We start from the raw sequence: 11,085 nt of genomic DNA on the forward strand, positions 1-11,085 counted from the left end.
ATAGTGAGAAATGGAAACTCATTGTTGCTTTAATGGGCTTTTCTTTGATTACTAGTGAAGCTGAAAATTTCCTCATTTGGTTACCGTCCATTTGTAATTTATCTTTTGTGGATTTTCTATTCATTCCTTCTTCCCTCTCTCTCCCTGTCTTCCTCAGACATTGAGTAAAACTGTGCTGTTTACCAGCCCCTGCCCTGGGGGCCACGGTGGATATGGGTCAGGAAGATACAGTCAAGGACTCCGCATACGTGGGCTGATACACACCCCAGCAGGACACTACCGGACAGAACGCTACCCAATGACAATTGCTCTGAGGAGGCGACCTTGCATAATTTTTAAAAATTGCGGTAAAATACACACAACATAAAAGTTACCATCTGAGCCACTTTTACGTGCAGAGTTAAGTATTGTTAAAGTGTATTCACATTGCTGTGCAACCAGTGTCCAGAACTTTTCATTTTGTAAAACTGAATTTCATGCCCGTTAAACAACTGCTCTTGACAATGACCGTTCCATTCTCTGGTCCTGTGAGTTTGACTACTCCAGGGGTTTTATATAAGTGGAATCATTCAGTATTGTCCCTTTCCTGCTGGCTTATTTCACGTAGCATAATGTCCTCGAGGTTCGTTCGTGTAATAGCACGTGACAGGATCTCCTTCCTTTTTAAAGCTAAATAATATTCCATTGTCTGTACGTAGCTCTATCTCCCACCCACATTTTCTTCATTAATCCAATGATAACACTTGGGTTGCTTCTCCCTCTTGACTGTTGTGAACAACCCTGCCATGAACCGGGTGTGCCAAGACCTCCCTGAGACTCTGTTTTTAGATCTTCGGGATGAATACCCGGAAGCGGGATGGCTGGATCATAAGCCAATTCTATTTTTAATGTTTTCAGGCACTGCCGTACCATTTTCCACAGTAGCTGCGCCATTTTGCCTTCCCATTGACAGGCTGCAGGGTTCCGGTGTCTTCACCTCCTTGCCAACGCTCGTTGTTTTCTGTTGCTTTTCAGTGGTAGTCATCCTGATGGGTGTGGGGGTGCTATCTCATCGTGGCTTTGATTTGCGTTTCCCTGACGATGCGCGATGTGGAGCATCTGTTCGCCTGCCCGTGGGCTCTCCGCGTGTCTTCGCAAGGGGCGAGTTTTCACGCTGCATTTGCCACGGTTGTGTGGAGCGTGGCGATACTGGGGGACGTTCATCTTTCTGCGATAGCCCCTTCCTTCTTAGTAGTATCTTTCATATGAAGCTCACTTGAAATCACCCCTGTGATTTGCCAGTTTCTAAATGAGGGGAAAAGCCGGGCATGGTCCTGATCAACCAAATCCTCTGCTCTGGTGCAACATGAAGGTGAGAGGCCCTGTGAGCGTGGACAGGCGGGTCTGAAGTGACTCCAGGTAAGTATGAGAACGGGACTTTAAGTCCACCTTTTTTGCAGCCTCACTGTGAATGTTATATCAGCAAATATGTACCCAGGAATTTACCAGCACATTTAAGAAAAGACTGGAGGTTGACTATTGTCAATGGCTCTCTATGCAGTTGGAATTTACCAGTAATCAGGTGCCTCTTTGCTTTGGCTCTGGAGACACGACTCGAGGGACATACTAATGGTGGCTGTCCTGTCCTCGCCTCAGAGTGGACATGTGTGGACAGGATTCAGACATGTGTGGACAGGCTGTGAGGTTTTCTAAGGCATTGGTGTTTCCCCCGCGGGGTCATTCGTGCTCGCATCTCAGCTCTCGGAACTATCTGCAGCACCTTTTTTGACGCTGAGCTGGACAAACTGTAGTCTTGGAATGCTTCTCCCGGTGTGAACCGTTGCAAGCTTCAACAAGGTCACAGTAAACCAGCGTCTGCGGACACAACATGTGTTCTGGCTGTCGAATCTCCTCGTGTCTTCCCAGGACCCTCCGCTGCCCGGTATCGTCCTAAGAACGTCCTGATCCAGAGTCAAAGGATGTGGAGATGGTGCCGGGTGCTTATGTGAATATCGGCCGGACCCTCATTTCCCCTTGCAGCCCGGGCCAGTGCGGGGGGCCGCGCTGGGAGCGGGCAGCGACCAGACAACAAAGGGAGAAACCGGAAAGCAGATCGCTTCGCGTCCTACGCTCCTGAGCTGTTCGGAATCTGAACTGAACCAAAGGATTCGGTTCTCCACACTGCCGGGAGAGAAGGGAGGAGGTGAGGTGGGTCCTTACTGGTCAGCTCTTGCAGAGCCAGGCAGACGGCACCACTCAGGCCCTGGGGTGTCCCCAGCTCACCGCCTACCTTGTTACTGGGGTGCTAATCTTAGTTGGAAGTTTTAAAGGAGCGGGATAGGGAATGAACTTCTGCGGGAGGACCTGATACTCAGGAGATGTGCAGTCCTGTGGTTAAATAAATAAATAAATAAAGGGGCGCCTGGGTGGCTCAGTCAGTTAAGCGTCTGACTTCGGCTCAGGCCATGATCTCACGGTCCATGGGTTCGAGCCCTGCATCAGGCTCTGTGCTGACAGCTCAGAGTCTGGAGCCTGCTTCGGATTCTGTGTCTCCCTCTCTCTCTGCCCCTCCTCTGCTCATGCTCTGTCTCTCTCTGTCTCAAAAGTAAATAAGCATTTAAAAAATTTTTAATAAAATAAAAAAATAAAGAGGCAAGAAAGCAGTAACTGACACCGTATGAATTTAATGGAGCAGCCTCCAGGGGACCCAGGCAAACGGGGTTTTGTGACAGGAGGCTCAGGCTCAGAGGATGCTGGGAAAGCCTCTGTCCCTCCAACAGCAAGCTCAGGGATCTGAGAGCAAGCCACCTTGTTGCATAGAAAGATAAGAAAAAGGACACAAAGGCACCAGTATGAATACAGAAAGGCAAGAGCCTCAAACATAGGGGCCGTGCCACGAGGAGGCCGGGCTGGCCTGGCCTGTGGAAGGAAACGAACACAAGCAAAATGAGGTTTCCAGGCGATGCGCCAGGGTGGTTAGATGGCGATCTCTCCAAATCTGGCAAGGGGGCACCCGTTCCAGAAAGTTCATGCTGATCCTCGCCCTGTGCGTCCGGCTCAGCCACTGACTTCGCTCTTAAGTGTGCATCAGCCTCCCAACAGACTGGGTCCTCTCGTCAGCAGGGCCCGCGCCTCCTTCGACCGGGACACAGTCCCTGGCGGAGCAGGTGCGCCATGAGGGCCTGCTGGGAGGGACTGAAAATGGTGCAGACTCCGCCCCCCCCCCATAAAAGTGTTTAAATGTTCCTTCGAGTGAAATGCAAGCTAATAATGGGCTAACGCGGAGAACGGAGAAGTGTCCACACGTAGAGTGAAGATCAGGTTCGTGCCAGAGAGAATTTTGATGTTCTGGCTCAGTTCATAGTTTCGTGTTAAAATAATTTGTTCCCATCTGGGGGCTGGCAGAATCGTGTCGTAAAACCCCACTGATGTTTTCGCTTCTGAAAGGAGAAATGGGAGGCAGACTGGAAGGTTAACCCTGACACATTTGTTACAAACATTTAAAATAATTTGAACAGCATTATTGAGATGTAATTTACATAACGTATATAGAGAAGTCAGCGTGTCACAAGAGCGCAACCCAGGGTAACCCCCACACCCAGAGCAAGAGACAGAACGTTGCCAGCACCCCAGAGGCCCTGCCCCGGTGTTTGAGGGTCTTGGCACCTGGCCCAGTCTTTGCCGGCACTTTGGCGGCCGACTCTCGTGGATACGCTAGGCTGTGTTTTCCTAACTGAAGCCTGTCTTCGCTGCCGGCGAAGGATTTGGCAAGCCCAGCCTCCTCGGCTCTCAACAGGCTCTCTTGGGTCGTGGACCCCCTAAGAGCTGGTGTAGTGGACACTGTGGTGGGCTGCCCAGACCCCAAAAGCACACACCTCCGCTCAAGTTCACGCCCCTTCCTGGGGCAACCCACACCCAACGTCTGACCAGGGCAGCGGATAAAGGCCAAGCTGTCGCGACCCAAGTCGGGACCGGTCCGAAGGGCCGTCCTAGCTCAGGGCTCCCCATGGGGACAGCCAAAACTGTCATCGGGCCACCCGCTTCGCAGCTCTCCTCCTCTGGCGGGTGCCACGTCCTCCCCCGGCCCTCGGGTTCTCCCTAGTCTAGCGTCTTGCGTTCTATAGTCCTCCTGAGTCTGCTTCCTGGGCACCCGGCCTGCAGCCATGAGGTCCCCCAGCCTTCCAGCCTTCGTTTCTGGGTGCCGGCTGTGACCCGGGCCGAGGCCCTGAATCTGACGACTAAAAAGAAAATGGTCATCACCGATGATCGCGCTTCACTGTTCGTCTGCCACTGTGCTGATGACAAAGCTCTTCCGTGCACACTGTCCACGTGCTTTCTGCTCATCCATTCATTCATTCATTCATTCACTCATTCAGCCCGCTGATCAGCGACGTCCCTCCCCCAGGCCAGCAGCGACGATACAGGGAGGACTAAGGTCTCTCCCTCCCTGCGAGAGCCCACAGGCCAGCGCAGAAAGCAGATGTCCTGGTGGGATTCTCCGGGTGCTGAGGGCCACGACAGGACAAGCCACGGAGAGGGGAGAAGAGGGGCGATGGGGGAGGCAGGGCCTCCGGTGGGGGTGAGGCTGCCGGGGCCCGGGGCCTGTGGCAACAGTGAGACCGCAGAGTGCCAGTGGAGATTCACGGCCGGGCCCCGACAGCCGCAGAGCCCGCACCTCGACCCCGGCGCCCTGGGGTCCCCACGGGCTGAACCCCGGTGGCCCGGAGCCCGAGAGGCCAGGCGGGCTCTGGCTTCCCCCTCACGCGCACACCACTGGTTGGGGCCCAGGCAGCCGCAGGACGGAGAGCAGAAGCAAGGAGTCTGGAGGCACCGAGCGCCGGGTGGTGGGATTCCAAATAAAAGAATAGTGTGATCTTGGCACGTTGTCCCCGGTCCCACGTCAAGCACTAAATTAACTTCAGTCCTTCTTTGCTAGTTTCTGGACTCGACAGGGTTTATTGAGTTTTGTATCTCTAGTAGGAGAAGAAGCTTGAGAGAACAAGACCAAAAACAAAACAAAACAAAACAAAACAAAAAAACAAAAAACAACAAAAAAAAAAACAAAGAAAACCAACGACAACAACAAACAAACATGTAAAGTGAGATGTTTTTCACTGATCTGAATTTGCAGCCTGTTGACACTTGACAGAAAACTGAAATGCTTAATTGTGGGGCCAGACACACGTCTTTGGAACATCACTGCTCTGAAGATCAACGAACATCAGATCGTGCTTTTAGATGTTACAAAGATGAAAATATAGCTTGCCTCTTTGTGAAATTAATCACCCTAAAATCCAAAGACAAATGGGATTCCTAGGGCAGTATGCAGCCAGTAATTTAATACCCAAGTTTTTCTGATCAATAAGCCATTGGCCTGTTAGAATATTTAAGTCATGCTTAAAGTCACTCAGGAAAAAAAAAAGATCTATCAACTTAAGTTCTTTGAAAGCATGTCTTTAATTGAAAATGCCATTTTTTTAATTTATGCATTGCCTTTTGCATTATTATAAAACGGTAATAAAAAATGGTTAATAAAAATACTTAAAATTTTTTTGAATCAGAAATGTCATGATTTATCATGTCGTTTATTTCACGGGTGTTTGAGCGCCAAAATTATGTGTCGCTGCGTCGTACAACTCCAGGGGGCGCCATCCTGTTGCGATCTCAGGAAATGGGAGGCTCTTGAGATACTGTTATGGACAGCATGTTGGTGTCCTCCCCAAATTCTTATGTTGAAACCCTAATCCCCAACGTGATACTGTTTGGAGATGAGACCTTTGGGAGGTCATGAGGGCGGAGCCCCATGATGGAGTTAGTGCCCTTAAAGAAGAGTCCAGAGCTTCCTCATGCTGACCATGGGTTAAAGGTTATGCAAGTTATTGGTGCCTTAAAAAAAAAAAGAAACAACCACCTTGTACTACTATGTATTCCAGACCGTGTAATGGTAAGAAACATTTGGCACCTGGAAGGGAAAGTTCAAGTGTGCCGTTGTAGAACTCTACCCTATGAAGACATCTGACCTGGGGTGTTTGACCTTGGAGGAAGCAGAGTTTGAAAGGACTTCATGTGGACTCAGAGTTGAAAGCGGAAGATGGGCCGCTTTAGAAACTGCCGCCTTTTGTAATAGACCGTCTCCGCCAACGCCAAGTGGGAAAACGGGAGGGAAGGCTTCCTTCATGTGGAATTTTTCCCGAATAATAGCTGGACCTTCAGATGCAGTAGAGAGGCACGGAAAGGAGCACCTGTTCCGGAGGAAGCTTCTGGAAGCATTTAGGGAGGTCATGCATGGCACACAGCTAGGAAAAGAGACATAGCACTCTTCTAGCATCTTTGTTTTCAAAATCATCTGTAAAGGTTGTTATAGGGGCGCCTGGGTGGCTCAGTCGGTTGAGCGTCCGACTTCAGCTCAGGTCACGATCTCGCCGTTGGTGGGTTCGAGCCCCATGTCGGGCTCTGTGCTGACAGCTCGGAGCCTGCAGCCTGCTTCGGATTCTGTGTCTCCCTCTCGCTCTGTCTGTACCCCCAACTCACGCTCTGTTTCTTTCTCTCAAAAATAAACATTAAAAAAATTATAAATCAATTAATCAATCAATAAAGGTTGTTACAGAACCAAAAGCAGGGCGGTAAAAAGTAATACTAGCTGGCTGTCTGCCCCACGTCTGCTGTCCCAGGCAGCATGTACACGTCCCCAGGTGCAAAGCTGTGGCCCATTCTCTCAGTCCCTGCAGCGTCCCCTGGAGAGAAACAGAAGCATGGGTCCATCTTACAGAGGGGAAAGCTGAGGTTCAGAGAGGCTGCTGAGGTGCCCGGGGTCACACGACTTGACGCATCCAAACTGGCAGCCTGCTGAGCTCCGTGGCCCCATCTGGTGGCTCCGCAGGGGCACACTGCGGGGGGCGAGGGGGTGCCGATCAGCCTTGGATGATTCAACACTATGGGCTCCGGAGGTGCGGTTGAACAGCCTGCAGAGACAGGTGCTGACCAGACGCCAAGAGCACTGTCCGCATAGCCGGTGAGATGCACTCTGAGGGGCGAGGCTACCTGAAGTTTATAAGAAATGTTTTGAGGAGACGATTTGTAATCAGAAAAACCCCAGGGTCTGAGACGCCCGTTTCCTCATCTTTCCCGGAGAAATTGAGCCGACTTTAAATTACCCAACAAATTAGTTCATTTTAATGTCAGAATGCATGGAGGGGGGGAAGGGGTTCCGAGGTGAAGGAAAAGTAAGTGTAATTGCTTCTTTTTTTTTTGAGATCACAATATTACTTTGTTCATTATGAAATAATGAAGCATTATTTAATCCCATTATGAAATAAATGAGATTGAGTAAATAGCACATCTGCGTTCACGCAGTGATATAAAGTCAGGAAATGTTTATCCCACTGACATTTAAAAATAGCAGCTCAATTTTTCTTCGTAATGAAATCGTAGGTGTTGTCATTACAGAAATATATTTTATAAGAAATACAAATACGGCATTGTTAAATTAACTGTTAGGGAGCCTCTCCGACCGCACTCCTTCCTGGATCAGGTTGGGTTCTGAAACGTAGATTCACTTCTTCAAAATGGAGCTGATCCGTGGGCAGCGATCGATATCAAACAAAATCATCAGTGAAATGCAAAAGGGGGGGAAACAAGGCAGTAGGAGAGAAGGTGAAGTCCACGAAACCCTAGTTCAGCATCTACACCTGCCCTCTTGTGGTATTCGTCTGTATGGCCGCCCACCGTGCACGTTCAAGACTTTCGGAAATGGGGTGCCCCAGCCAGCGTCCTGAATGGCCGTGTATACTCACCACAGAGCCCTGTCCCCGGATCGTCCCGATTCCTTCCAAAGAGCCCTTGCTGGACAGCACGTCCGCTAGGGCGTAGAGCCCTCAAGGGGCGCTCACGTTTGGTGACGGCGACATTGGAGCTCAATCCATTTCACTGTCCTGTTGCAGCTGCTAGGACTGCCTCACGAGTGACCCCCCAAAATGTGATGATACAAAACAAGCGACCTGTGAGCCAGGAATTCAGACAGGGGCTGCTTTGGCCGGGGCTTCGCGGGGACTGTTGAAAGGCCGTGGGGTGGAAACATCTGAAGGCTCGTTCGCTGTCCGGGGGGTTGGGGCTGGCCGGACGCCGGGGAGTTTCTTCTGCGCGTGGCTCTTCGTGAGGGCCCGTGGGCTTCTTCAGAGTATGGTGGCTGTGTTCCAAGGGTGAGTGTCCCCAGGAGAAAGAATGCCAGGCAGAAGCTCTGTCCGTTTTTATGACCCAGCGTCAGAAGTCAGATCGGGTCGCCTCCACCAGATTCTGTTGACCACAAGGGACCAGCCCCGATGCGGTATGTTAGGGAACATGAACACAAGGAGGCGTAGATCACTGGGGTCCATCTTGAAGACTGCACACATTTTAGTAATGAACTTATGCTGTGCTTTATTTTTCAGTAAGGTGTGACTGCCTTCACTTTCTTGCACCGGGCCCTAGCATGCTCTCCGTCTGGCCAGCATGTGGCACTGAAGTCCCCTCTCCTTCCTGCGTGAGTGTGTCTGGGAGAATGATGAAGGGAGATGTCCCAAATAGAGTGAATCATCCGAGGAAAGAGGCGAGATCTTCCGGGATCTGGCTCTGGAAGGAAAAAGGGAGGGCAGAGGAGGGATGCCAGCACAGATGGGTAGGAGGTGGTCAGGGTGGGGGGTGGCGGGTGGGGAGGAATGGGGACTTCTCTCTTCTTTTCTGAGGCGTCTCCCTCCCAGACCCCCATTCTCCACCCCCGCCTCCACCTGCAATTTAAGAGATTCCATCAAGGACTTCTGGGCGAAATAAGAATGACTAATAAACATTAAAGAAAAAAAACATCTCAAAGAAAAAAAAAAAAAAAACTAGTAACCCTGGAAACAGACATTGAAGCCACAATCAGATACCCTGAAGGAAGGGTGGGGTCAGATTGCTTTCTCAACGAATGGAACCTCCTTTAATCCGAAAATTGACTGCTGCCTGTAATTATCTGAATGTAACTCAAGTCTTAATTCAGATTTTCCATTTTTAAAAATATAAGTGTTTTGGTTCTGAAAAAAAAAAAATAGCCTCGTATTCAGGAATACCACACGCTGGTATTGGATCACTACCCACAAGCTCTCTCGGGGGACAGCGGTGTAGCCAGAAGCTCTCACGGTGTGGCCGTCAACTGTAGGACAGAGAACTCACCCCTGATCTGGAACATTCTGCATCGTGGTCAGAAAGGAGCTGACCGAGGGCAGGGCTGGAGAGTTGGAGAATCCTGAGAAGGTGAAGTTGGGGCTAAGCCCTTAACAACAGGTGAGCGGCATCCAGGACCTCCTCTGTGGGGTGTTTGGGAGAGCACTGTAGGCAGAGGGAAAGCATGAGGCAAGGGCCGGTATGTCAACAGGAGCCATCTGCCTGGGAAGTGACAGGTACCAGTATCCTGATTGGTGGCATGTGGGTGTGGTAGTTAATGGGCATGGCAGGGAGGCTGAACTCTGTCCATTGAGATGAGTCTTCAGCGTTTTTAAGCAAGGGCACCAGCGCCTGGGTAAATTTTAGAAGAATCTCTCTGTGTTTGGTGGCCATCCAAGGAGCAAGAGGTGTGCCAATAGATGACAGCCAGAGGCTGAAAGGCAGGGGTGGCCGGAGCAGTGCCGGTGGGAACGGAAAGGAGGAAAGTACTGGAGAGACCTTTCTGAAGCAGGCTGGCATTCCAAGAGGGACGCGACTCTTCGTGTCGTATCTCTGATGCCTCGCGTGGGACCTCCGAATCCATGGCTGTCCGCGTAAGTGATTGGCCAACAAAACGCATGCGAGGGAGAGGGGAGGGAAGAGGTGGAAAAGGGGAAGGGCCGGGGAGGCACGTCGAGGACCCCCATTTGAGAAACGGTTGAAAAAATTCAGGGTAGGAGAACCAGCCCCGCTGATGTTCTGTCCCCAGCTCTTCCCGCGTCAGCAGACCCCGCAGCAGCCCAGCGGTGAGACCCTCAGACGTGGTCCCGGGATGAAAAGATCATGCTGGCTTGCTCAGCCTGACGGTGTGGGCTGGAACGGGTCAGAATCGGTTCTGTCCATTTTCGTGCGCAGTCTGCTCTCTCTAGACAGTTCACGTGAATAGCCCGGCTAGTTTCTCCCCGTTTTCTTCCTAGACCTGGAATCACACCCCCAGTTCACTGCCTCATCTTCCCATATCATACTTACAGAGGGGAAAGTTTCCCAAATATCATTAATTACCTTAAGGAATTCCGTAACTGGCTGGGGCGCCTCGGTGGCTCAGTTAGTTCAATGGCCAACTCTTGATTTTGGCTCAGGCCATGATGTCACGGGTCATGAGATCGAGCCCCGTATTGGGCTCGGCGCTGACAGTCCAGAGCCTGCTTGGGATTTTCTCTCTTCCCTCCTCTCTCTCAAAATAAATAAACATTAAAAAAAAAAAAAAGAATTCAATAAGAACAAAGACCTAAGGAAGGATTACTTTTTATCAGTGATAGGAACTTCAGATACCTGTTCAGGAGTCAACAGCCCTCCAGACGAAAGCTAAGAAACGGAATCCAAGGATACCTGAGTGAATTTCTCAGTTTTCGGTTGGTTTGCTTCACATCGGAGCCCTCATGTGATGAGCTCGTCCTGAGTACTAGCACCTGGTAAACAATTCGCTAATTATTTTGCTGATCACTTTCAATTTGGGGGGTTGCTGTAAAACTAAGACAGCAGCAGAAAATTTCGAAAACAGGGGAAGCCGTCTCCCGGGATCCTGCACCCGTCACGAAGGTCTGATAACGATTGTAGGGTTCCAGTCCTCAGCCCAAAGCGGATGGTTTCTTAGCTGTAAACACAGTGCACTTCGTGTCCTGCTTTTTTTCACTTAGCGTTATCTGATTCCTTTTTATGAGCAATGAAATGTGAGACGAGGTGGCTGGTCACACGGTGTTTTGAGACACATTGTTGGAAGGATTGGGGAGTATTTTCTAAGCCCCATCGACTTCAGGGAATCAGGAAATTAAACTTTTTATTTATTGGTCTTTGACTTGCCCGTAAATGGACACAGTTCCACCTTGTTTGGCTGCATTGTTCGCGCAGACACTGGCGGAGCAAAGGCATGCCGGTGAGTAATTAGGCATT

The 11,085-nt window shown here is 50.4% G+C and overlaps 1 long non-coding RNA gene across 1 annotated transcript; it reads right to left on the bottom strand.

Moving 5' to 3' along the window:
* Window positions 1-5,417: 5,417 nt before the first annotated feature.
* Window positions 5,418-10,810, bottom strand: LOC128779076 (uncharacterized). Its single transcript, XR_008425008.1, has 2 exons — window positions 10,468-10,810; window positions 5,418-8,586 (listed from the first exon to the last, which is right to left on the bottom strand). It is a non-coding gene; the product is annotated as an uncharacterized LOC128779076 (long non-coding RNA).
* Window positions 10,811-11,085: the final 275 nt, after the last annotated feature.

The sequence above is a fragment of the Panthera pardus genome, unplaced genomic scaffold (assembly GCF_024362965.1).
Source record: "Panthera pardus isolate Hobbes unplaced genomic scaffold, ASM2436296v1 HiC_scaffold_22, whole genome shotgun sequence".
In the NCBI taxonomy this organism is placed as follows: domain Eukaryota; kingdom Metazoa; phylum Chordata; class Mammalia; order Carnivora; family Felidae; genus Panthera; species Panthera pardus.